General features: G+C 35.0%; 1 protein-coding gene across 1 annotated transcript in view; it reads left to right on the forward strand.

Moving 5' to 3' along the window:
- Positions 1–5,091: 5,091 nt before the first annotated feature.
- LOC143235414 (uncharacterized) overlaps positions 5,092–24,882 on the forward strand; it is a gene marked incomplete in the record, with an annotated part of 112,921 nt that continues 93,130 nt past the window's right edge. Inside the window, 1 exon segment of the mRNA XM_076473559.1 lies at positions 5,092–5,178.

The raw sequence follows: 24,882 nt of genomic DNA on the forward strand, positions 1-24,882 counted from the left end.
AGACAAAAAATTCATTTAATTACGTATTTGTTGAACTTCGCACAAAACTACACAAGGGCTATCTTCTCTAACAGCCCTTTTTTTAAAGTGATAGGGAAGGCAGCTAATCACAACCTCCCACCAATGTATAGCCTTCCCACAACTGAAAAGTTTAGGTGTGCTTCATGACAGGATTCAAACTCGTAACCCACAGATTGCAAGACGAGTGCCTTACCCACCAAGACCTACCAGGGTTTCTACTTAATTAAGTAAGAAAAAGTTAAAAATAACCACGGAAATATTAGTAGTTTAACACTTACATTTTAAATATCGTATTCATTACTTTGGTAGTTTAACACTTACACTTAAAACATCGTATTCATTACTTTGGTAGTTTAACATTTACACTTAAAATGTTGTATTTATTACTTTGGCAGTTTAACACTTACACTTAAAATATCGTATTCATTACTTTGGTAGTTTATCACTTACATTTAAAATATCGTATTTATTCCTTTGAAGGAAAAAACTGGAAAGCTTCAATATGTCGACTTAAATTAAAGAAAGGAAATTCATGACAGTCCATTTTGTTACCTTGTTTATCCCAGAATTATGGAAGTCTGTGTCAAAGTAAGCAGCTGTACTAGGATTCTTTTTTTTTTTTTGTGATTAACCGTAAACTCTAGTTTATATAATCAATAATTCGGTTCAGTTCTATAAAATAGGTCCATCCTTCACTGTTGAGAAATTTGTTTAAGATTATAGATATACAACAGTGTTATATAAAACTCATGTTTTGGTTTTGGTCCATTCAAATATTTCTACTTACGTGGCAACAACAAGTACACAAAATATCGGTAGATACAAAGCTGTTATTTACAGTTAACTATTAATTCTATGTCTTACAGTACATATGCTGTATATATATATGTGTGTGTGTATAAATTATGTCTTAAAATAATTAAATTTCACGTAAATATTTAATTTTCCTTTCTACATCGTCCCTGAGTGAGACGGCTGTAGGTCTACGGACTTCCAGCGCAAGTACTCGAGTTTCGATAACCATGGTGGACATAGCATGAATAACCCAGTGTGTTCTGTGTACTTTAACTTCAAACAAAACCTTTCTATATCCAGTCTGACTTCATGAACTTTCAAAAAACAGATTCGATGTTCTTAATTATTTTGAGTCTGTTTGAGTTTACTTTAGTGAGTATTTTTTTCCTTAAATCTTAAGATAACATAAAGTAACACTTTGGGTTAAAACATGAAAATATTTTGAGGCACGTTCACACTGGATTAAAAATATTAAAATATTTTGGATCATTTTCACATTGGGTTAAAAACATGAAAATAATTTAGATCATGTTCATATTGGGTTAAAAACATGAATATGATTTGAATCATGTTCACAAGGAGTTAAAACATGAAAATATTTTGTATCGTGTTCACATTCGGTTAAAAACCTTACCAGTTTATATACCCGTACTAAATTGTCATTATAGCATGCATAATGTTATCAAAGCAATATATGATGAACTAGGTAAACTAAAATGCAAGTAAGTTTTGTACAACAAATATTTTAATTTACCTATTGGTCAAGTATCTTTTTTTTAGCATACGATTCCTGACTAAACCGTTCTCTTGATTAAACCAGAGTAAACTAGAGGTAAATATCTAAGTAAGTAAACTACCCGCCAAACCCTTATAAACACGATTAAATTACAAGGATGGGTTGTGGACAATCTTCTGCCATTGGTGATTATCAGTCAAGGTGGACAAACAATCAAAGCTGTTTGTTTCCGACATACTGTTTTCGTGATTAGGGACCCCAGCTTTTTCGTAGATCCTCTACAGTGGCTTACTTTTTTACTTCCAGTCACCGGAATCCTCTCCAAATCACATCAATAGTCGCTGTACTGGCAATATTTATTTTTTTTTTTTTGCATTTTGCGGCCTAGAATTTGCAAGTTAGTTTCGAAACTGACGCTTCTTACATTGTGCATTATTTGGAACGACTGGTGTAAGTGCTTTTATGAAAGCCAGTATGTGTTCTCAGTAAATTCGTACTTGGAAAATAAAAACTGGTCACCGGAAGCCAGTTTCTGTAAAATTTCGCTCTCACTATCCCCACACAAGTTATCCTGTATTCGTAAGTACATTTCACTTCACGTTTATCGTGCATCGTTCGATTTGTCATAAAATAAGATGTATTTTGACGAACTTGAAGAACTACAAGTCTCGGATTTAACTGATTGAGAACGGTTTAGTGAACACGTTCTGGGCTAAGAGTGCTTGTCATGAGATGTAAATATATTTTTAAGCTGAATTAATATTTTAAAGACTCAGTTAATGATATACATCAAGTGAAACTCTCATGTTTATAAGTCTTGGAAAACGGTATAAGTTATATGTCATACAAAAACTCTTAGTTCTGAGTATCACATGAAAATGTCAGTTCTAAATATCACACGAAACGATCAGTTCTACACATCACGTAAAAATGTCGGTTCCATATATATCACATGAAATCATCAATTCTGTCACGTGAAATCAACAGCTCCATAAGAAACACAAAGAGGGATTTAGTTTGATAGAAACAAAATTTTCCGCACACATTTTAAATGATTTGCAGTAATTTCAAATTGATTTACAGCCTTTTACATAAAATTGTTCTTTCTAGTTTTTTTAAACAACATAGCTCAAACATACTGAAAATTAATATTTTTACATTTCCACTTTGCTCCAGTTTGACACTTCGAGCACCACCATTCATCCTGTTTACATAAGGATGCTGATATATTTAGGGCTCTTCCTGGTGATGTCTTGGCCCGGCATGGCCAAGTGGTTAAGGCACTCGACTCGTAATCTGAGGATCGCGAGTTCGAATCCCGTCACACCAAACATGCTCGCCCTTTCAGCTGTGGGGGTGTTATAATGTGACGGTCAATCCCACTATTCATTGGTAAAAAGTAGCTCAAGAGTTGGCGGTGGGTGGTGATGACTAGCTGCCTTTCCTCTAGTTTCACACTGCTAAATTAGGGACGGCTAGCGCAGATAGCCCTCGTATAGCTTTGCGCGAAATTCAAAACATGACAAAACAAACTTGGTGATGACATCTAAAGTTTGGGTTTCAATGCTGTTAACGAGAATTTAATTCATGCGAAGATACGAATAAGACGAAAATGAATTGTTCAGTGTACGATATTGTACAATATTGGCAAGGATGCATATCAATATATCATTAGCTCATCAACATTTTCTTTGGGCAAAAATATTGTGCGAGTGAACCCTATTTCATCAAGTAAAATGTGGAAAATACGTTCAGCAAATGCTGTAATATGTAATGGAAATAAATTTAATACGTAGTGTAAAATTTAAAGGAAAGGAAATTTAATAAATACTGTAAAATTTAAAGGAAAGAAAATTTAGTAAATGCTGTAATATGTAATGGAAATAAATTTAATAAATACTGTAAAATTTAAAGGAAAGTAAATTTAGGAAATGCTGTAATATGTAATGGAAATGAATTTAATAAATACTGTAAAATTTAAAGGAAAGGAAATTTAGTAAATGCTATAATATGTAATGGAAATGAAGTTAATAAATACTGTAAAATTTAAAGGAAAGGAAATTTAGTAAAAGTGGTAAAATTTAATGGAAAGTAAATTTAGCGATTACTGTAAAGTGTAATGAAAAGTAATTTACTAATATGTAAGGGAAAACAAATTTAGTAAAAGCTGTAAAATGCAATGGAAAGTAAGAATAACAAATACTATAAAAGGTTTTTTGATAGTAAACTTAACAAATACTGTAAAAGGTAATGGACAGTAAATTTAAGGAACACTGTACAATTTAATGGAAAGTAAATTTAGTAAAAGGTGTAAGGTGTGATGAATCCTGACTTTTTTCACGAATCCTCATACGTCAGTATTTCTGTAACAAATAAAAAAAATTACTAGCTACTTTCTAAAAACAAAATTATTAATAGGTTTAAATCAAAATAATTTTGTATCTTGCTTTAAATGCCTTTATTTATTAAACATGGTTTTTGCAAAAAACTTATCGACAACAAAAGGTTTGTTCAAGTTGAAATTGTCCTTTAATCTACATAAAAGTAAGGTTTCAGATGAAAAAAAAAACAAATACATTTTTTTTGTCCAAAGAAAGTATTAAAAAACATCAAAGTTTTATTTTTCTTCACCAGCTAGTTTTTTTAAGTCCAGAAAAATGGATCAGACAAGTTCATGTTTTCCTTTTTTTTCATCTATTATTCTCAGGACTAATTCTAGAAAAAATTATCAGACAAGGTGCAAAGCTTTCTTCTTTTCTATCTGGTGGTTCTTAAGCCTTGCTCAAGGGTTAAATAGTAAGCTTGAAGTATTATAACATCAAAATCCACGATTCAATCCCTGCAGTGGGCAAAGCACAGATGGACCACTGTTCAGCTTTGTATTTAAACAAAGTAGAAAATATTTATTTATTCAAAAAAAATCATTCTTAAAATCACCTCTAAGGGACAAATTAGCAACGTTTAATTTGTAATTTTCAGATCAATTTATTCACGAAAATCTTGCCAACAGAAAGGAATAAAATTAACAATTTATCTTTCATTTTTACTCGTGTTTGTATAAACATACATTCGTATTATCTCGATACTATTAAATATTATTTTCCTTTTATTTTACACAAAATTAAAAAAAAAAAACAGTTTTTTTTATGTTCACCTTTATCATATAATTTCTGAAAGAAAAAATATTTTGCAATTAATGCTTTGATTTACTCTTGCTGGTTTCCAATAAAGTAACCATTACAGGAATATTACTGCGAAGTACCCTGGGTATTCCTTTCGATATCCTGAGAAAGAAGAACTTACACTGAACATAGCCAGCAAATGGTATATCTAGACAGTAATACATGTAAGATTTACACATTTTTTTGGCACATCTTCGATTCCATTTCCTCCAAATATGCCTAAAGTTCTACGAAGAGGAAGCAAATAGCGTTTGCTGTTCTTCGTGTGCGCCTGCGCATTGTGGCCGCCTACGTTGAGCCACCAAACCGCTCAGTTGGACTTTAAGAGACGTTCCCGTCTCTCTTAAACAGTCAACCTATTTAGTCCCGCAACGGAGGTCACGTCCGGACCGAGCGAGAGAAATCAGCCCTAACTCTGACACCGTGAACTCTAGCGTGAATAACGTAAGTTTACTTTTAACGACACACTTTTGTTTTCCTTACGATATTCTCTGGTAAGTAGTCAATATTGTTGGTGAAAAAAAATCTTACAGCAGTCCTTTTTCTGTCTCGGTTTGTTAAAATTTTTGCAATTGTCCATTGACAAACACTCAACGTTATAGGGTTTACCATCACTGACAGATTCGTTTCACATCACAATCCAATACAGTTAGACCCATAATTCGCGGGTAAACGTGTATTGGAAGAAATGCCACTTTGTAATTGCAAACAAGCCAATAATGTCAAACCATTTTTTTTTCTCAGCCATTTTTCTATTCTCGTTATGTACAGATATAACAAGCACTCGAATGTCACGAAACGGAAAGTTTAAGGAATTTGTAAAAGTGAGCATGTTTTCAATATGTGTTCTTATCATTGTAATTTTATAGGTTTATAAAATGTCTTCGCCCTAGTTGTAACACCGTATTATCAGGAACATCAACAAACTGAAATTTTTCAACGCTTCTTTGATTTTCTCATACGTTAAACAATGGCCACTTTAAAATACGTTACGTCAGTTACGAAATCATAAACAGAACACGTTATTTCGAACCTCATCAACAGAAAGGCAGCAAAGTAAAAATAGAGTGAGTTATAAGTTTTAGTATATTCTAATTCCCAATAAGCCCCACCCAGTATTGTTTTTGTTTGTTTGTTTTGAATTTCGCGCAAAGCTACACGAGAGCTATCTGCGCTAGCAGTCTCTAATTTGGCAGTGCAAGACTAGAGGGAAAGCAGCTAGTCATCACCACCCACCGTTGAATGTACCGTTCAATCCCACTATTCGTTGGTAAAAGAGTAGCCCAAGAGTTGGCCATGGGTGGTGATGACTATCTGCCTTTCCTCTAGTCTTGCACTGCGACATTAGGGACGGCTAGCGCAGATAACCCTCGAATAACATTGCGCTAAATTCAGAATCAAAGTAATGTTATTTCTTTGTGGGTTTTAGATCCCTGTTGCAATATGAATGAGAACCAGGCATCAATGCAAGAAATGCAACCATCAGTACGGTGGACAACCCCAGACAACTTACTTGTCGTCCTATACATTAACGGTTGGAGCTTGACATGAGATTGCGCTCGTGTAGCTCTGCACGAAATTAAAAAAAACAACAACAACAAACAAATACGTTTTTAAACAAAATTATAAGAATAGGAATAATGATGTGAGTGGTGTGTAAAATCTGACAGGCTATCGGTTTTCTTCTTTCGAATAAAGTGAATTTTTCAAATAGATAAATAAAACAAACTAGTTTTGAATAACAAGCTTATAAGATTATACTTGAATAAGCGCACTTTGTAGAATGAAATAAAATTTGAACTGTATTAAACCTGCCCATGAATAATATTATTAACATTATATAATAAATGGGCAAGTTTTTTTGTTGCTTAAATTAAACCTCCTCTAGTGGCTAAACAGTAGAGTCTGAGGCTCACAACGATAGAAATTTGGTTTTGATCCCCGTGGTGGAGTGCAGCTCATATAATTCACTGTGTGGCTTGGTGCTTCGCAGCAAACGAGCTTAATTTGAGCGTAGTGTTTTTCACAAGTTCTCTTGTGGATTACATTTGTGGTTCATTATAGCCTACTTACTGTGTTACCTATTATAATCTTATTGTCTTACTCCATATAAAGTGCATTGATAAAACTGCGTTTAAAGAAAGGGTAGGAATCCTCAGCATTATGAACGTTGTAAAAAAATACGTTTTAGCTAACAAGTATTTTTCAGTTATCTCCCTTTGGGTGCACCCCCCCCCCCATTGACTTAGGGGTAAATCTCAGAGTTTCTAACATTAACAGTCAGTTTCTGATACTCACAGTTGGTCCAACAGAGATATTCCATCTTTGTGGTTAATAGCAAATAACCTTTAATAGCCCTGATAATAGAAGCTGTGCTAAGGTCTTTCAGATTGAACGTGAAGTTTTATGTTGTTTGAGTGGTGTAATTCTGTGTGAAACTAGGTGTCAGAACTTCAATTTACATATTTCTACTATAATGTGATCTTACTGATTAGCATCTGAATTGACTTTCAGTAGTTAGTTCCTTCTGACATGATGGCGGTGACCAGCGCCGTACTTTACTTATCATCTTCAGTGTGAACTTATGGGTCACCACCATTTACACCTAAATTGACTTTCATTGGTTAATTCTTTGTAACATGACAACAAAAACTTGTACCTTAATTAACTAATCACCATCTGTGTAAATGGAGTACGAACATTACTGCTGATTCCTCTTGACGTAGCTGAGTAAATGTTTCAATTTACTGATTTCCTCAGTCTGAACGTGTGGCTCAGAATCTTAATCTCCTCATTTCTTGTAGTGTGAGCTACAAACGTAGCGCAGTGAAAATAATACCATCCTTCCAGTTGACTAATATAGTTCCAAAGTTACTAAGATTCGACAATTGACTTAAAGTGCTTAAGAGATTTTTGATACACAGTATTTCAAAAAATCAACTTTCTTTACAAAAAAAAAATGCTTTTGTTTACTATTCAAATAAGAAACAAAGTTGTTTTATTGGTTAGTTGGTAAATGTTGGGTTAGAACTGGGTTCAACCTTTATTTAAAGCACGAAGTATTTTACTCGTTTACATTGCATAATATTTCACGTAAAGTCTTCAGGAAATTTAGGCCTAGAAAAGCGCGTAAGTTCAACTGACTTAGTTGTAATGTCTTACTTTATGATGTGTTTGTGTGTATGTATTTCTTATAGAAAAGCCACATTGAGCCATCTGCTGACTCTACCGAGGAGAATCGAACCTCTGACTTCAGCGTTGTAAGTCCATAGACTTACCGCTGTAACAGCGAGGGGGGTCTACTTTATCATAATGATAGGTTATGAAACACAAGGTTAAGATAACCAAATCTCCTTCATTTCGTTTCTTTATAATCTATTAAAGGGAAGGCTACCTGTTCCCCGCTGGTACAGCGGTAAGTCTATGGATTTACAATCCTAAAGTCAGGGGTTCGATTCCCCTCGCTAGACTCCGCTGATAGCCCGATGTGGCTTTGTTATATTAAAAGCAAACAAATAACGCTACTTTATGACCGGGCAGTTTAAAACACTGCTGGCACCGTTTAAAAATGTTTATAACGTTCTCAGCTCGAAAAAGAAAGTGGATTTTTATTTTTAAGAAAAATGTGGGATGTTTGAAAATTGGTACAACGGTTAATTAGACCAATAGACATGATTATTACTCATTGTTGTAACAATGCTGTAGATTTTAGGCTCGTGGAAGCTCAGTTTAAGTAAAGTAGGTTAGCTGGAACTATTCACGCTTTGTTAACAGTGACTGAAAGGCATGCTTGTGTATTCTTCCGTTCACGTCAAAATATGTGTATGTTTATATTATTAGGTATTAAATGTGCTTCTAACTATTTTCTGAATATCAGCTACAAAGAGCTAAAGAAATTTAGATCTGTAGTTGCTACGTGATACAACATATATATCACTTAGCCAGCGAACGTTTGGTTAACAGACGACACGATTTCCTGAACACTTTATTGTTTGCAATTTGTTTCTGTCACTAGTTCCATTGTATTTTAAGTAAATTTATCTGTCTCCAGCTGATTTTATACACAATAATTTCAAACAAACTTTCGATATGGTTTTAATGAGTTTGTTATTGTTAAAATCCATTAAGTTTTGTGTTATAAAGGCAACGAAAATCTTCATCCTTATCAAGATATGATGTGTATTATTAACTAAACGTTGGAACTGCTAACGATGTGGATATATTCAATGAGTAGATAAATGTTTGTAGTATTGTAACTTGTTTATATCTCTTGAAATGAGTTTGTTTGTTTGTTTGTTTTGAATTTCGCGCAAAGCTATACGAGGGCTATTAGCCGTCCCTAATTTAACAGTGTAAGACTAGAGGAAAGGCAGCTAGTCATCACCACCCACCGCCAACTCTTGGGCTACTCTTTTACCAACGACTAGTAAAGTCGTTGACGGACTGACCGTCACGTTATAATGCCCCCACGGCTGAAAGGACGAGCATGTTTGGTGCGACGGGGATTCGAACCCGCGACCCTCAGATTACGAGTCGAACGCCTTAACCCACCTAGCTATTCCAGGCCGCGAATGTAATTAACGCTAACTTTTGCCAAAGATAATAAATGCTTCATAACAGCAGTAATGGGATGAAGGGTATTGTGAACGCCAATTTAATATGCTCCAACTATCATTCTATGAAATTTAGTTCAGATTGGCCTAGCTACCTTGGAGTAGTTAGATAAAAGACAAACAGGCAGGTTTTTGTGCTTTGTATATACATGCTGGCATCCGATATGTTTTGGTACATTTTTGAAAGAAAAACATTGATTGTTCGAAATTTCGTTTTCTCGAATCTTAAATGACATAATGTGTTTGAGGTATATTTGTTTGAAGACATTTGATCATCTCAAATATTTCAGGAATGTTATACCACCAAATGGTACTAACATGTATAGAAAGCTTGTTGGTATCTACACAAGGACTAGCTGCATAACCGTTTTTAATTTTCTACTGACAAAGACTCCATGAAAGATACCTAGTAAATAAAATCCACCCACCACGAACTCTTGGAATACTCTAATCGAATAGTGAGATATGACCGTCACTCTTATACCACGCCCACAACCCCGAAGTACAGAATATGATTCTTTTTTGCTTTTCTTTTTACGGTAACAAGCTTCCAGTTGACAAATACCAAAACAGTGCTCAGAAGCTGTCAAAGCCAAAGTTGACACAGGTTATAGGTTAATGAAAACAACGACTGAGCGTGGTATGTATCGGATAATCCCTTAAGTAATGTCCGATTTTAGGTTCAGAAAAAGAGAAAGGATTTCAAACGTTTTTAATGTTATTTAATCAATAATGTATGTTACGTTATTATTAATTACTTCCTGCTAACGATTCACAAGCTTCTGAATGCCACTTCTATAAAATTCTTTGGGTTTGGAGGAAAAGAATGTAGAGAGGGTAGTTTTGACATCTTCATGTGTTACAAGCTCTTTTCTATCAAGAGAGTTCTGCAAACTTCGGAATATATGATAATCAGATGGAGTAAGGTCTGGAGAATAAGGAGGATGTGGAAGTTTTTCCCAATCTAGCTCTTCAATCTTTGCAGATGTGATCCTTACTGTATAGGGTCATGTGTTATCCTGGTGTAACACAACACCTTTACGATTGATCAAAGCAGGCCTCTTTTCTTTCAGTGCAACATTCAAGCGCTCTAAATGTTGACAATAGAAGTCTGGTGTAATCGTTATCTTTAGTAGCAGCAACTCAAAGTGGATCACACCACAAATATCCCACTAAGTGCTTAATAAGACTTTCCTAGGGTGAAGGTCCATTTTGGGCTATGCTTTAGCCAGTTTTCCTGCACTGGGCCATTTCTGTAGTGCTTAACATTTTTATAAAGTTATCCATTTTTCAACATCAGTCACTAGCCTGACTAGTAAAGGTGAGTTACATTCACGAGAGTGCAGAGAAGTGCAAATGTCCACTCTTGCTCTAAGATTGGCTTCTGTCAAATCATGGGGGCCCATTTTCCAAGTTTTGACACCTTTCCAAGCTGTTACAGATGACAGTGAACTGTTGAATAGAGTAAATTAAGTTTCTATGGTAGTTCTCCAACTGTTACAGCACAATCTTCATCAAGTGCAGCCAGCAGCGAGTCATCATTAAACTCAACAAAGACGACCTGAACGTGGCACATAATTTAAGCTGTAGTCACCTGATCTGAACTTCTGAAACCACCTTTGACATTTACTTTCATTGAGAGACTCCGCTCCATAAACAACTTGAATATTTCGTGTAGTTTCTACTGACTATTGCCTAATGTGTCTGAGGAACACATCCATTTTTATAAGGGTTTATTTGATTAATTATCTGAAAAAAGTGGAGTTGGATTACTTTCTTTTATTTGTCTGAACATTTTTATGCACGTCCTACTACATATTTTACTCATTAAAGCCTTCTACAAAGACAGAAATGATGATACACTTTTTGTATTAAATTTTCGGACATTAATTATGGAATGACCTGATGTATCGTCAATCAAGACCAAAAGGGACAGAGCCAACCTTATCTAAATCACGATTTTGAATAAAGGCAGAACATACAACAACAATAGTAAATGCTATTTTGATCATGTGGTATATAAATACATTGATTTTGGCCTCGGTTTCGCTATCCTTTTCTTGGTGATTACACCAAACCTAAACGAAGGTAAAAAGAGTAAACCTCAAACGTTTACGTAGCTCTAATGATCCATTTAATAAATGTATGATGTGCAAGTAACGGCGTCACCAATAATTCTTGGTAAACAATTTCAAGGTTGTTGTTTGTAACATTGGCCATGTAATTAAGTGCTTGTATTAAGTATCTATGTGGTCTAAAGCAGTTTCTCCAATTCCCTCCACCAGCACCACATGTACACCTCCAAGACACTGGTAACGCCCTCTTTAGTAGAATAACAATAAAACCTCGCACACCGTGCACCTGAAAAGCAAACAGTGAAAAATACAATGATGTCTCAGCGGTAAGCCAAAGGAGCTATATCGCTAAAAATCGGATTTCGATACCTGTGGTGGACAGATAAACGGATAAGCACCTTATTGTGTAGTTTTTCGCTTAAGAACAAACAAATCAATATAGTATGTGATTATAGTTTTATTTTGTTGTTTGTAATTAAGCACAAAACTACATAAAGGACTATCTGTGCTTTGCCAACCATGGGTATCAAAACCCTATTTCTAGCAATACACGTCCGCAGACATACCACTGCGCCACTGGGGAGAGTTTTGTTTTTTATTTTCGAAAAACAATAAATTTGTTATTTTAACTAATGATATTGTAAAATTTTATTTTGAAAGGAAAAAAAAACAATGATTTAGAATTATAATCTTTTGCGCCACGCCCTTTAGAAAGCATTAATCTAGCGTGCACATTTTGAGTATGTTTGTTACCTTTTATATAACGCTTTGAAATAAAAGAAGATCATCAGTAGTTTTTACTTAGTTACATCGCAATATCATTGTTAGACGTTATTTGTAAACTTAAATGTTAACTTCGATTGGAAAGGTACAGTTTTATTAGATTATGTGTCTTCTTTGAATGGCTCGGCATTACAAAGATGGAGCACCATTTTAACAGCCACATAAATCAATTGATTTATTTCTGATTAAATTCATTTTAACACTAACATTCGAACATTAAAACGTGCCTTTTTCTTTCTTTTCATAGAACGCGATCTTATTTTATATTTTATTACTTTTGAGTGCATAAGTTCGGGAAGAAAGGAATACGATTGCAGTTTTAATAAAACTGTTTAAACAAATACTGACAATCGACATTAAAGAAGTGGGTTATTCCGGTTTAGTCTTAAAACACTTTTTTTTATCAAAAAAGAACACTATAGCACTCTGTGAAGCTCAACTACAAACAAACCATCAGTTCTTTGTTTCAAAATTTAGAGCAAACTACGCAACCCAGCATGGTCAGGTGGGTGAAAGCGTTTGACTCGTAATCCGAGGGTCGCGGGTTCAAATCCCTGTCACACCAAACATGTTCACCCTCCCAGCCGTGGGAGTGTTATAATGTGACGGTTAATCCCACTATTCGTTGGTAAAAGAGTATCCCAAGAGTTGGCGGTGGGTGGTGATGACTAGCTGCCTTCCCTCCAGTCTTACACTGCTAAATTAGGGACAGCTAGCACAGATATACCTCGTGTAGCTTTGCGCGAAATTTATAAAAAACAGACAAATACTATACAACTCGGGCCTGGCATGGCCAAGCGCGTAAGGCGTGCGACTCGTAATCCGAGGGTCGCGGGTTCGCGCCCGAGTCGCGCTAAACATGCTCGCCCTTCCAGCCGTGGGGGCGTATAATGTGACGGTCAATCCCACTATTCGTTGGTAAAAGAGTAGCCCAAGAGTTGATGACTAGTGATGACTAGCTGCCTTCCCTCTAGTCTTACACTACTAAATTAGGGACGGCTAGCACAGATAGCCCTCGAGTAGCTTTGTGCGAAATTCCAAAAAAAACAAACAAAACAAACAAACTATACAACTCTCGGAAGAATAAGAAAAGTCCTTTTATCTTTTAAAGACATTAAAATTAAAAAAACTATATGCCCTGTTTAAGTTTACAAGCCAAAGTTAAACCAACTGAAAAGTCGTTATATTAAAGAATTAAGCTTCATATAGTGACATATTCATGAAAAAACAATAACACGTATTTTTATGCAAAAACACTTCACATAATTTTTATATCAAAAATCACACGTGTGTTTTTTTACATGATAGAATACCAACACGCAATTTCTTTTTACATTGGAATACTAACACATATATTTTAATCAAACACTAACACGTATTTTTTTTACATGACCGAATACCAACCAATACGTAATTTCTTTTAACGCGAAAACATTAAAATGTATTCATAAAACGAAATCGGACCAAAACATTAACACATTTCTTTATACTTTAACAATATATTTCCCATGAAATCGAGGAAATGTTCGTTTCACAATCGTCAAGTTTTAAACAGAATTAGTGGATCTCCGTCCTGTTTGCATAGAGTGAACTTGTAAGGAAACAGATATAAAAACATAATTAACAGACTACTTGGCATTCCTTAAGTTATTCAAATGAAACTTCTGATGCAACAAACGTGTCCGTGTATTTAAAAAAAAAAAAGTCTTCTGTTATCATCGACTACAAAACCATTGCATGTCTTGTGCAAAATATAAGTTGCAAAGTTGTCCCTTTTTGTTTTTTTTCAGAAATATTTCAATATTTTGTCCTGTTTCAGGTTTCGCTTAGAAGCATGGTATATACAGGTTCACTGGTCACTCAATTGATAAAACTCAACAAGCCGTTTAGACCACAAATAAACTAATGTAAATCTACAATAAGTCTTGATCATTAAAACTTAGTAACTTACAATGCGTACCAGCCATACGTGTTAACCTGTATAAAACAAAAAGCTCTGTAATAAATATACCGGGAACCCAGTAAAGATACGAAACCATCTCAACTTACAGTTTAGATCTATTATTGGAGTTAGTGATTTTTACCCATCTTAGTACAAAGGTAAGTGCATCAATCGAGGTTTATTTGTTTGTAGTTAAGCGCAAATATACGCAATGGACTATCTGTGCTCTGTCCACCACAGGTATCGAAACTATACCGCTTTACCACTAGGGGCGCATCAGTCGAGAAAGACAACTAACTCCCCTCCATTTACTTTCTTAATAGCAAACGGTTAGAAGTTTTAAATCTCTAAGAATTTCTATTAGGCCTTATTAAGTCTCTTAGTTGGGGAATAAAATATCTGAATGTCTATGAAAAATTCAGAAAAAAGCATCTGTCACATTTCATAAAAAAAAGTGTTACATATAGATATTAATCAGATCTAATCAGAATGTTAAATTGAACATATCTTTTAATTGTTCGCTTCTTAATTTTTTATTTTTTACAAGAATATTTCCTTACGTTATTGGGCTACTTCTGCTGCGTGATAACTAACTTAATTACATAAAGAGTTTGATTATGAGTACTTTACTTAAAAAAAATATACATTAATAAAGAGGAGTATTGCCAAAAATCGTAACTGTAGCGCCACAGGCGATATATTTAACATCTCAATACGTGGCTCGGGATGAGATCTCGATAGTTACAAAAAGATTATGATTTTACGGACAGGCACATATCTGTAAAAATAAATTAAAACTATCCAAAGAGGAGTATTCAAAGATCAAGATTGTTACGCAAGGTGGCGCCAACTGACGCAGCATTTGTATAATATCTATAGGAACATAAAGTTTCGCACAACTTAACGAATAAGACAGCAATGGACTCCAAAACCACACCCCAAGTAAATGTGGAGCACCATCCTCATTTGTTTCAGTTACGAAAAAGAACCCTCTGAACCCCCCTTTTCCCACCAAAAAAAAAAAAAAAAGCTATTGTAATGAAATTGAGCGCATCGCCCTAGGTTTTGAATTTCAAGTTAACTAAATGTTACATATGCTCATAAACTTCTAGCTACATATCAAAATCAACTGCTACTCTCACGAAAGCCGAACTGAAATCACAACAACCCATTTCTACCGTATATCCCTTAAGTTTTGCGATACAGCTTCAATGGATTTTTTCTTTGTTCTTTGCAGCTATCGTTCACGCACACTGGAAAGTCTGTGGAAAGTTCGATTGACCTCGCAGTTTACCACAGAAGTTTCTCTGTTGTTATTTACTTTAAAAACTGTAGTGTTAGGCGTCACAGTGGGCATAACCAACGACAGTTAGTTTCACGAAACCCTGAATCATCGTTTTTATTAGATGACAGAATTTTATTCTTAACTCCTGGGATATTTAGTAGATTAACAATTATCCATTAAGAAAGATTGAGCCAGGTGAATAGGTTTCCGCTACAAAGTTCGATGTGATTGGTGAATTAATGAGTACGTCGTGTCTTACGTTATCTAAGTAATTTTTTTTGGTATTTTTCATGGTTATCACGTAGGCCACTAAGTTAACAATTACGTATACCAATGATGTTTATCTCGCATGAAAGAAGCTTGAGTCTTGTACACGTTGGCAAGAATAAAAACAAAAACACATTTATACTGTATCATTGCTGTTGTGCTACAAGTTGAACTTTAAATAGTAATTGAAAACATTAACCAGGGCTTTTCGATAAAATATATTGATTTTTTATTTGATTTAGCCGTCTACAAACGTTGCATGGTTCAAATACTGTTAGTTAGTTTGTTTTTAATTAAGCGCAAAGCTACAACGAATAGGGGGATTAACCATTATATTATAATGCTCTCACGGCTGAAATGGCGAGCATGTTTGGTGAGACGGGGATTCGAACCCGCGAACCTGACAGAATGACAATGATGTTATGCTATGGTTACAAAAACCTTTACCTCTATATTTCAAAATATGTTGGAATGATGGTTATAGTGCAAATAGCATTTTAGCTGAGTACGTTTGAATGTTGATTCTGTGACTTTTATCAGATTGATTAGCTAGAAAGTGGTTAGGGTTACACTGTTTTAACAGATTTATTTTACTATGACATCACAGTTCTCGCATTATCACAGCCTGTAGTTGGTTTTCTTCTTCATGACTCAATATTTCACTTATTTACAGTAAGTCTAGGTGGTTACTTTAGCTGATATGCTAGACAGTAAAAGAATGATGGTTACTTTAGCTCATATACTGGATAATGAATCTAATGTGATCAGTTAAGATCATATACTGGACACGAGTCTTTTAGAAAGCTTCTACAGGGTGTTCGGAAAGTCACCGTGCATTTATACATTTATTTATCAACAGACATGTTTCAATATAGAATACAGGAGGTAAATATGAATGACAATTATAAACAATGTTGAAAGTGACCACCATTGGTATCAATACAGGCTTGGATCCTTCTTATTTTGTTTCTAAACACCGCTATCAGTTGCTGACTTGAAATAGACTAAATAAAATATGATTACAAAACTGCACAGTGACTTTCCGAACACTCTGTAGCAGTTGCTGACATTGGTATCTTTATAAGACGTTTCATTTAGATGACGCTCATTTATCATTTAATATTATTAATATTTTCATCATTCATATGTTAAGGTATAATCGTCTGGAGTATATTTATTCTAAGTCTTTTGATTTAAATATGTCGTAAAATATCCTAATTGAACAAATCCATCGTTTTATCTTGATAAAATAGTTAGAGAGGATCTGATTGAAGTTTTTAAGATGTTTAACGGAATTAATAATGTTTGTGCAATTTTTTTATTCCTTATTTAGTGATGAGAACATTAAAATCAGGAAACACACATACATATATAAAATTTGACTGGGAAGAAGTCATCTTAAGCTCTGACAGCTTCATTTTTCCAGTAGGGTGGTTGGTGTTTGAAATGGATGGAGTTAATTTAAGGAACTTTAATCTTAAGAACTTGCATTGGTTTTATTTTAAAATAGTTTAATTGAGAGAATAAGACAGCCTAGATGAACCATAAGGTCCAATAATATCTTTTACACTTATGTTATAATTAACAACTACACCACAAAAAAATTAAACATTGTTTCGTGTTAAACACTGTGTTATAAGTTTTATGTTAAGTTTCTGTGACGCCACAGCTGTAAGACGCCATGTTCACATGGCTAACGTAAATTAACCGTGACGTCACGGATTTGCCGATTCAGAATTTTAATAAGTGAAGGTTTGATGTTTACTTGCATTATTTTATAATCTATAAATATCGTTATAAACGAAAGACTGAATGAAAAACCGTACGCGTTACCATGACCGATGTTTAATATTCATTAAACTATTCAAAGTAATTTCCATGCAGGCGTTCTATTTAAGAACATAATATGAATTCGAGCATTAAAACCGTTTTCTGTGTGTTGTTGGAAAGCTTCTTTTAAGCGGCTTTCCAGGCTTTCGTTGTGAACACAAAATAACATCGTGTGTCATTTCTAGGCAGTGGGGCGTCCGTGTTACATAGTTTGAATGTTTTTAAGAATACCTGCTGCTTTCTCTGGAATCATTTTTATCTAACGTTTGACTTTAATCTAATCAGAAATTCAGTAATACAATATAAGTTTACCTTAATGAAAATGCATGAGGTAAGAACCATAAGAAAGGAAGGGACGTACGCTAATACCTATCTATAGAGAATTATAATCCAACACTAAAACAATATTGTGCTCTTAAGTATTCACTGAAACATAATAAAACATTCTTTAAACGAAAGATGTAGTTAACACAATGTATTATTAGTTGCAGATGAAGCACTGTTAACAATGTAATTATGTCCGATTAACCAAATTTATATTCTGTATAGTTCTGCTATTTAAATAAAGCTTACCTTATGCACGTGCTCTTCTAACATGTGACATATTTAAATGAACAAGAGTTTCGTAAAACTTAATGTTTCGGATCAGAGGTTGTTATAATGTTACGATAATGATCAAAGTTGGTGTGTCGTTTCTTTCGTGATAAATATTAAAACTGATGTGGCGTTGTTTGTTTTTCACGATGAAGATCAAAGTTGATTTCTCGTTTCATTCACGATAAAAATCAAAGTTCATTTATCGTTTCGTTCGCGATAAAGATAGAAACTATTGTATCGTTTCATCCCGTCTAGTTATGAATATAACATACAATATATAAATGCAAGAAACATTGCAAAGGATATAGGTAATTAAATGGCGCTACCAGTGTTCTTTTATGTTAGAATTTAATGTTGAATCAAGTGCTTAGAACACTGATCTAATCTTTGTTTCACTAGTTGTATATCAAAATTGACTCTATCTGTTTTTCCATGATTTATATGTTCTTAATCCACATATCAGGATATTATTCCTCACACTAATAACAAGGGTTCGATCCTTGCGGTTAGTCCAGTGCACATTTTGTAACTTCATGCTTAAAAATCTAAAGATTTCAAATAGTCAGAAGTTTTATTATAGGTCTCATGCGTAATTAAAGTGTGAATTTTGTTTCCTAGAAATTGCATTTAAGAGAGGTTTATTCAGATAAAAGATTTTTCTCTGTTAGAAAATGTTGTTCCGTTTCTGACTTATCTTGTTTCCAGCTTCGGAGAGTTTTCAAGAAAATAAGTCATCTTGACGGGTGTCGTAACTAAAATAACTCATCTAAGAACTTCAAACTTTGAATGTGAATCTATACGCCTCCCAACAGTTGGACATGAAGAAATAATAAAAAACAAATTAGTAAAAAAATACCTTTAGAAAGGTATATTAGCCATTGTGAAATCTTATACTGTCACATCCACACACAATTATACGATGCCAACCTGTGAAAGCATAGTAGTTGAAACATGGCCAGGTGGTTAGGGCGCTCGACTTGTAATCTGAGGATCGCGGGTTCGAGTCCCCATTACACCAAACATGCTCGCCCTTTCAAACGTGGAAGCCTTATAATGCCATGAGCAATCCCACTATTCGTTGATAAAAGAGTAATCCAAGAGGTAGAGGTGGATGGTGATGACTAGCTGCCTTCCCTCAAGTCCAGTGGTTCTTAACCTTGTTGGAGGTACTGAACCCCGAAAGTTTCGTACTTGCATTCACTGAACCCTTCGTAATTAGAAAAATAAAATATGATTTTTTCAAATTCAAAACATAAGTAGATATTTTATTAGTGCACAAAATGAACCATGCATCAGTTGCACACAATATCACTGTGTTTAAAGAACAAAACCAACAAAACATGAATTTCACACAAATACAAAAACATAACTCAATGAATATTTACTGCAAATCAATATGACTTTTGCTGTTGCCTTTCAGAGACAAGTTCAGAAATGCGCGGCTTCACCTTGGCAAGTGCTACTCTCATATCATTTTCGCAAAAAGTCTGTTCCTTTTCTTCGTTTTTTATGTCTACCATTCTCGAAAAGTATTGCTTGCAAAGATACGTTGTAACAAACGGTATGAGTATCTCAAAGACTTTCTCAGCAATAAGAGGATACGCTACGAGTTGGTGACACCAAAACGTTCAGAGCGTTGTTGTTCTGAAAAGTTGCTCTTGAACTTGGCTCTGCTGAAGTTCAATGATTTCGTCGAGGTATTCATCATTGACATCTGCTGTCACAACATTAAACGTGAACGACTGTCTCACCCATGCTAGATATGACTCTCTGGTGGGGAAGTATCCGTCGATAGACTTTGCGAACTCATCTAAATGCATGACAATTGCTTGCTTCAATTCCCCAGGTACAGAAATGTCTCCGATTTCAGACACATCTTCGATCTTACTTACACAGTCGTCCAGCAGGGGAAAGTTTGTGAAGTTATCATTCTCTGTTCGTCGTTTCCATAACGGTAGCTTTTTTTGAAAAAGCCTTCAGGTTTTCTTCCGCTTCGATGATGTTGACTCCACTGCCCTGCATCTGTTCATCGAGATGATTGAGAGCATTGAAGATAATGGCCATGTACGCCAAAATGAGAATGAACTCAGATTTTTCGAAGTAATCTGCATGACAATGTTGGTGCTCTCGCAAAAACAGGGCTAATTCCACACGCATGGCAAAAACACGATTCAGCACCTTTCCTCGGGATAACCATTGAGCATTAGAATGGTACAGAGGTACCTCGAATTCAGAGCCCATTTCATTACACAGCTCTTTGAAGATGCGGTGCTTCAGGGCACTATTTCGCACAAAGTTCACACATTCCAATACAATTTTTAATACTTCTGCCAGTTTTGAAGACAAGGTTTTTGTTGCCAACGCATGCCTGTGCAGAAAACAGTTCGTCACAATGACTTTCACCAGCGCACCGAAACCAGAGTTTTGTACCACTTTGACTAGAGCTTCGTCTGAACAAACTGCAGAAACCAGCTTCCACGAAAGATCGTTGTCTCTGAAGAAGTTATCCACAAGTTTCTTCACGTCGGCTGCCTTAGTTGTTGTTGTTGTTTTAAGAGGCTTACAAAATAAAAAAAAAAACATTTTATCTCGTCGTTCTTCACATAGTGCACGAGTACAACAAGCTGATTTAGATTGGAAACGTCGGTGGTCTTGTCTAGTTGAAGGCTGAATTTTGCTTGGCTTGAAATCAGATCTGCAACTACTTGAGCCAAGATGTCATCACTCATGTCATCTATTCTACTGCTGATGGTGTCATTTGAAAAAGGAATTTGGGATAACTCATTTTCAGCATCTTTTCCCAGCATGATATTCGCTATCTTCAACGCAGATGGTTTAACGAGTGCTTCACCAATGATGTGTGGTTTGCCCTGCTTTGCAATCAAGTACGCAACTTCGTACGATGCTGTGAGGATCGGTTTGTCGATGGGTACAAAGCCGAGAACAGACAAAGTAGCCTTTTCATCTAACTTGGCTCTCTTTACCTTGAATTCAGTAAGCGTTGTGTTCTTGTATTTCCCATATCCATGCAGCTTCAGGGAGTGTTCTCTTAGTTTTGCCGGTGCTAGACTAGAATTGCTCAATTTGGCATTGCAAATCATGCATTGAGGACGCTGACTCCCATCATATTCCGTTATACAGGTGAATCCATATTGTACGTATTTGTCCGACCACTTTCTGTTTTTGCTTGACATAGTTAGTATGATGGGATTGAAAGATTAGGAAAAAATCACAAATGACGCACGATTACTACAGCCACAAGTCGACTGCTAAGCGCACGAAGTTCCCTGTAGCAGAGATATTAAGGCCAAGTGATGTGACGTGGTCAGCCGCAGCCAATGATGGCCAAGTGGAGCATGACGTCACGAATCATACGAGTGGGGTGAACGGAATAAACACACACACAGTGTGTGTGTCTTGACCTCCGCCGAACCACTGGGGTTCGATTGAACCCAGGTTAAGAATTACTGCTCTAGTTTTACACTGCTAAATTATGGATGTCTACCGCAGATAGCCCTCGAGTCATATTAAAGTAAAAAAATAAAAAAATCAATTTGCTTCCCGATGCAATTACCATCTAATAAAATCATAAGATATTTAATAATAAAAGAAAGAAGGGGTAGAACGTTACCTAACATTTTCCTTTGTCAATTTGTTTGCTTCTTGACAGATACCCTCAGTTAGTTGTAATAAAGTGTTCAGTCAACGTAGCAAAAGCAGTATTGTCAAAAATAAATTTATTTAATCTAACACTTGGTAACAGTACACATTTTTTTCAGTGTCTACAAAATTACACTTAAAATGTATAATAATCTAATTACTTCTAGTTTTATAAGACAGTGAAACTGTCAGTAAACACAGCTTTCTACTTTAGTCTCCTTCTACATATTTACAACGTTAAAATCCAAAGGTTCGATTCCCCTCGGTGGACACAGCACTTAGCCCGAAGTGGTTTTGCTATAACAAAAACATACGCACAACCAATGTTCGACTTTATAATTCCACCCGTTGTTTCACTCAGGGTTTGAAAGTAATGAATTACATCAGTGCTGAAGGCCTCTCTGTGTATTTAGTGTCGAGAAAATGAAACTCTTAATGCAAATTGAAAAAAAAAAAAAACCTAACCGTCCGCATCCTATACTCTCTTTCACTGTCAGCTTCATAAAAAAAAAAAGAATCGTTATTCGCCTAGTAAACCAAATACTAATTTAATAACCAAATGTCTTATAAATAAATAAATGTATATATGGTTCAGTATTTCGAGTAGTACAGCTCGAGTTGCACGTACTGAACGCATGTTCTAGATTTTAAATCTCGTGTATATAATTTATCTAAACGGTGCAAGCTAAACACAGTTTGACGACCATGGGAAAATAATAACAGTAGCATCTTAATTTCTACGTGTACTTTCGGATATATATGACTTAGACGGTCCCTGTACAGTTTAATCACCTTTAACTTACGTAACAGTTAGGTTTTGTTTTTTAAATTGTTATTTAAATTTTATCTTTGTATTTTTCGAGAATAAAATTAACTTAGAATATAAATATCTTGTTTGTTTATAATGAAACACAACTCTACACAATGGACTATCTGTGGTCTGCCCACCACGGGTATCGAAACTCAGTTTATAGCGGTGTGAATCTGTAGGCATGCCGTTGTGAAATATCTTGAACATAAAAAATACTACTAGTGGCTCAGTGCCAATTTTGAGAAGTTATAACGTTAAAAATCGGGATTCGATACCTGTGATACGCACAGCACAGATAACCTATTAAATAGCTTTTTTATTAATAAAAACTAATTAAATAAAATAATAACTTCTAATAAAGTCTAACTTACTCGGAGCTTGTGTCAAAAGAAGAAATAACGGGGTAGGAAAAAACTAAAACCTTGTATTTTTAAATATCATAAGAAACCAAATATCATAAGAAACCGGCAACCGGATCGTATCATCAATTAAATAATCGTACTTGATCAATGGAAATCTGTCCTTTTGGCAAAACCTCTCGCCAGCCTGGAGCCCCATTTCCCTAGACTCGTCTGGAATCTGCTGCTATAAAGACAATGTTATACATTCAGACTAAAAAATGTTTATTTTTGGCGATATTTTACAAATAAAACTTAAATCTCTTTTTTTAAAAAAGAAATAAAATGAAAAATAACCTGAAACTTCTTGAAACTTCAGTTAACACAAACGTCAGACTTTAAGATAAAGACAATTGTGTAAATTTTTAAATAACAGGTGTTTGAAAAAAGATGCTTCTTTTGTCGTTCTTTTAATTTATAAATTTTTATTTTTTTGTCTATAGACAGCTTTCACATTATGTGATTTGCGTGGCTTAATGATTAGTCTTTTTAAGAGTTGAGAAAACGATTCGTTTGGTGTTGAACTTCACACGAATTTGCGTTTTTATAACAATAAAAAGACGTGTATGTGTTGTTTTGAATTTCGCTCAAAGTTACGCGAGGGTTATCTGCGATAGCTGTCCCTAATTTAGCAGTGTAAGTCTAAAAGGAAAGCGGCTTAGTCATTACCGCTTACCGCCAATTCTTCAGCTACTCTTTTACCAACGAATAGTGAGATTGTCCATCACATTATAACGCCTCCACGGCTGAAAGAGCGAGCATGTTTGGTAGAACATGGATTCAAACCCGCGACCCACGGATTATGAGTCAAGCGCCCTAACCATCTAGCCATAACGGGCACTAACGGGACGGAAACACTTCCGGTACTCTAACCTCTGACCCGTACACAATCAGTAATATATATCTATTACGTCGTACACAGAAATTTATTTCATAATAAGTAACTACTTCGAAAATAAAATGAAAACACATTTATCAGTCATGTGTTATGACTACAAAAGTTAAACTGGCAAAACTTCCACCTGATAACATTTAACAACTTTTGTTTCGAAGCAAATCTGCGTTGTTATTCAGCCCCAAATTATAAATCTGTAGATTTACCGCTTTCCCACGAGGCGGAGGAGTGAGGGATACATGTGTGTTCTAAAAGGTGAATTTTCAACAAATTTAATAATTGCCTTAGAAACTGTACTTTAGTTAGGTATAATTCCTGTGTGGTTGCCATATTTTTAAACACTTTAGTTTTTGAGTAAAAAATGAAACAAAATATGCCGGTCGTCGAACTCAAGTTCCTCTCGGTCGTTCGGCTGTTTCCGTGACGTTTTACAACTATGATGTAATAGTTGCTAAACACGCTTTATGGTACATATTAAACTAACTATTCAAACTGCTACATCAAGTTTGATTTTATAGACAGAATTATGACGTATAATTAAAATTCATTTTGTTACGATTATAAATACTCGTACAATGATTATGGAAGGGCCGAGTATTAGTTACCATAGTCGGCAAAGTATAAACAAATAAACCCCAGTCTGTGATACCAATAATTTATAAACATCAGACAGGTTTCGAGATGCTTAAAATTGCACGTGAAATAATACAGACCATATTTGTTATCATGACTTATGCTTACCATTCTTCCTCTGGAGGTATGACCGACTCGCAACCGGCCTGGACGCTATCAGTATCACTCACAGTTCCGCTACTTTTGCTCGTGGAACTGTCCTCATCACTAGAGCTTGTCAGATCTGTGTCAAAAGTAACTGTTCTAGGTTCGTTCAAAGTAGGTTCGAATTGATATGGTGCTACTCGACACTGTTCAGAACACAAAGTCAAAACAGACTCCGCCTCTGTTTCTCCGTATGCACTGGCCATGTTTATTTA

The sequence above is a fragment of the Tachypleus tridentatus genome, chromosome 12, assembly GCF_004210375.1.
Source record: "Tachypleus tridentatus isolate NWPU-2018 chromosome 12, ASM421037v1, whole genome shotgun sequence".
Taxonomy (NCBI): Eukaryota; Metazoa; Arthropoda; class Merostomata; order Xiphosura; family Limulidae; genus Tachypleus; species Tachypleus tridentatus.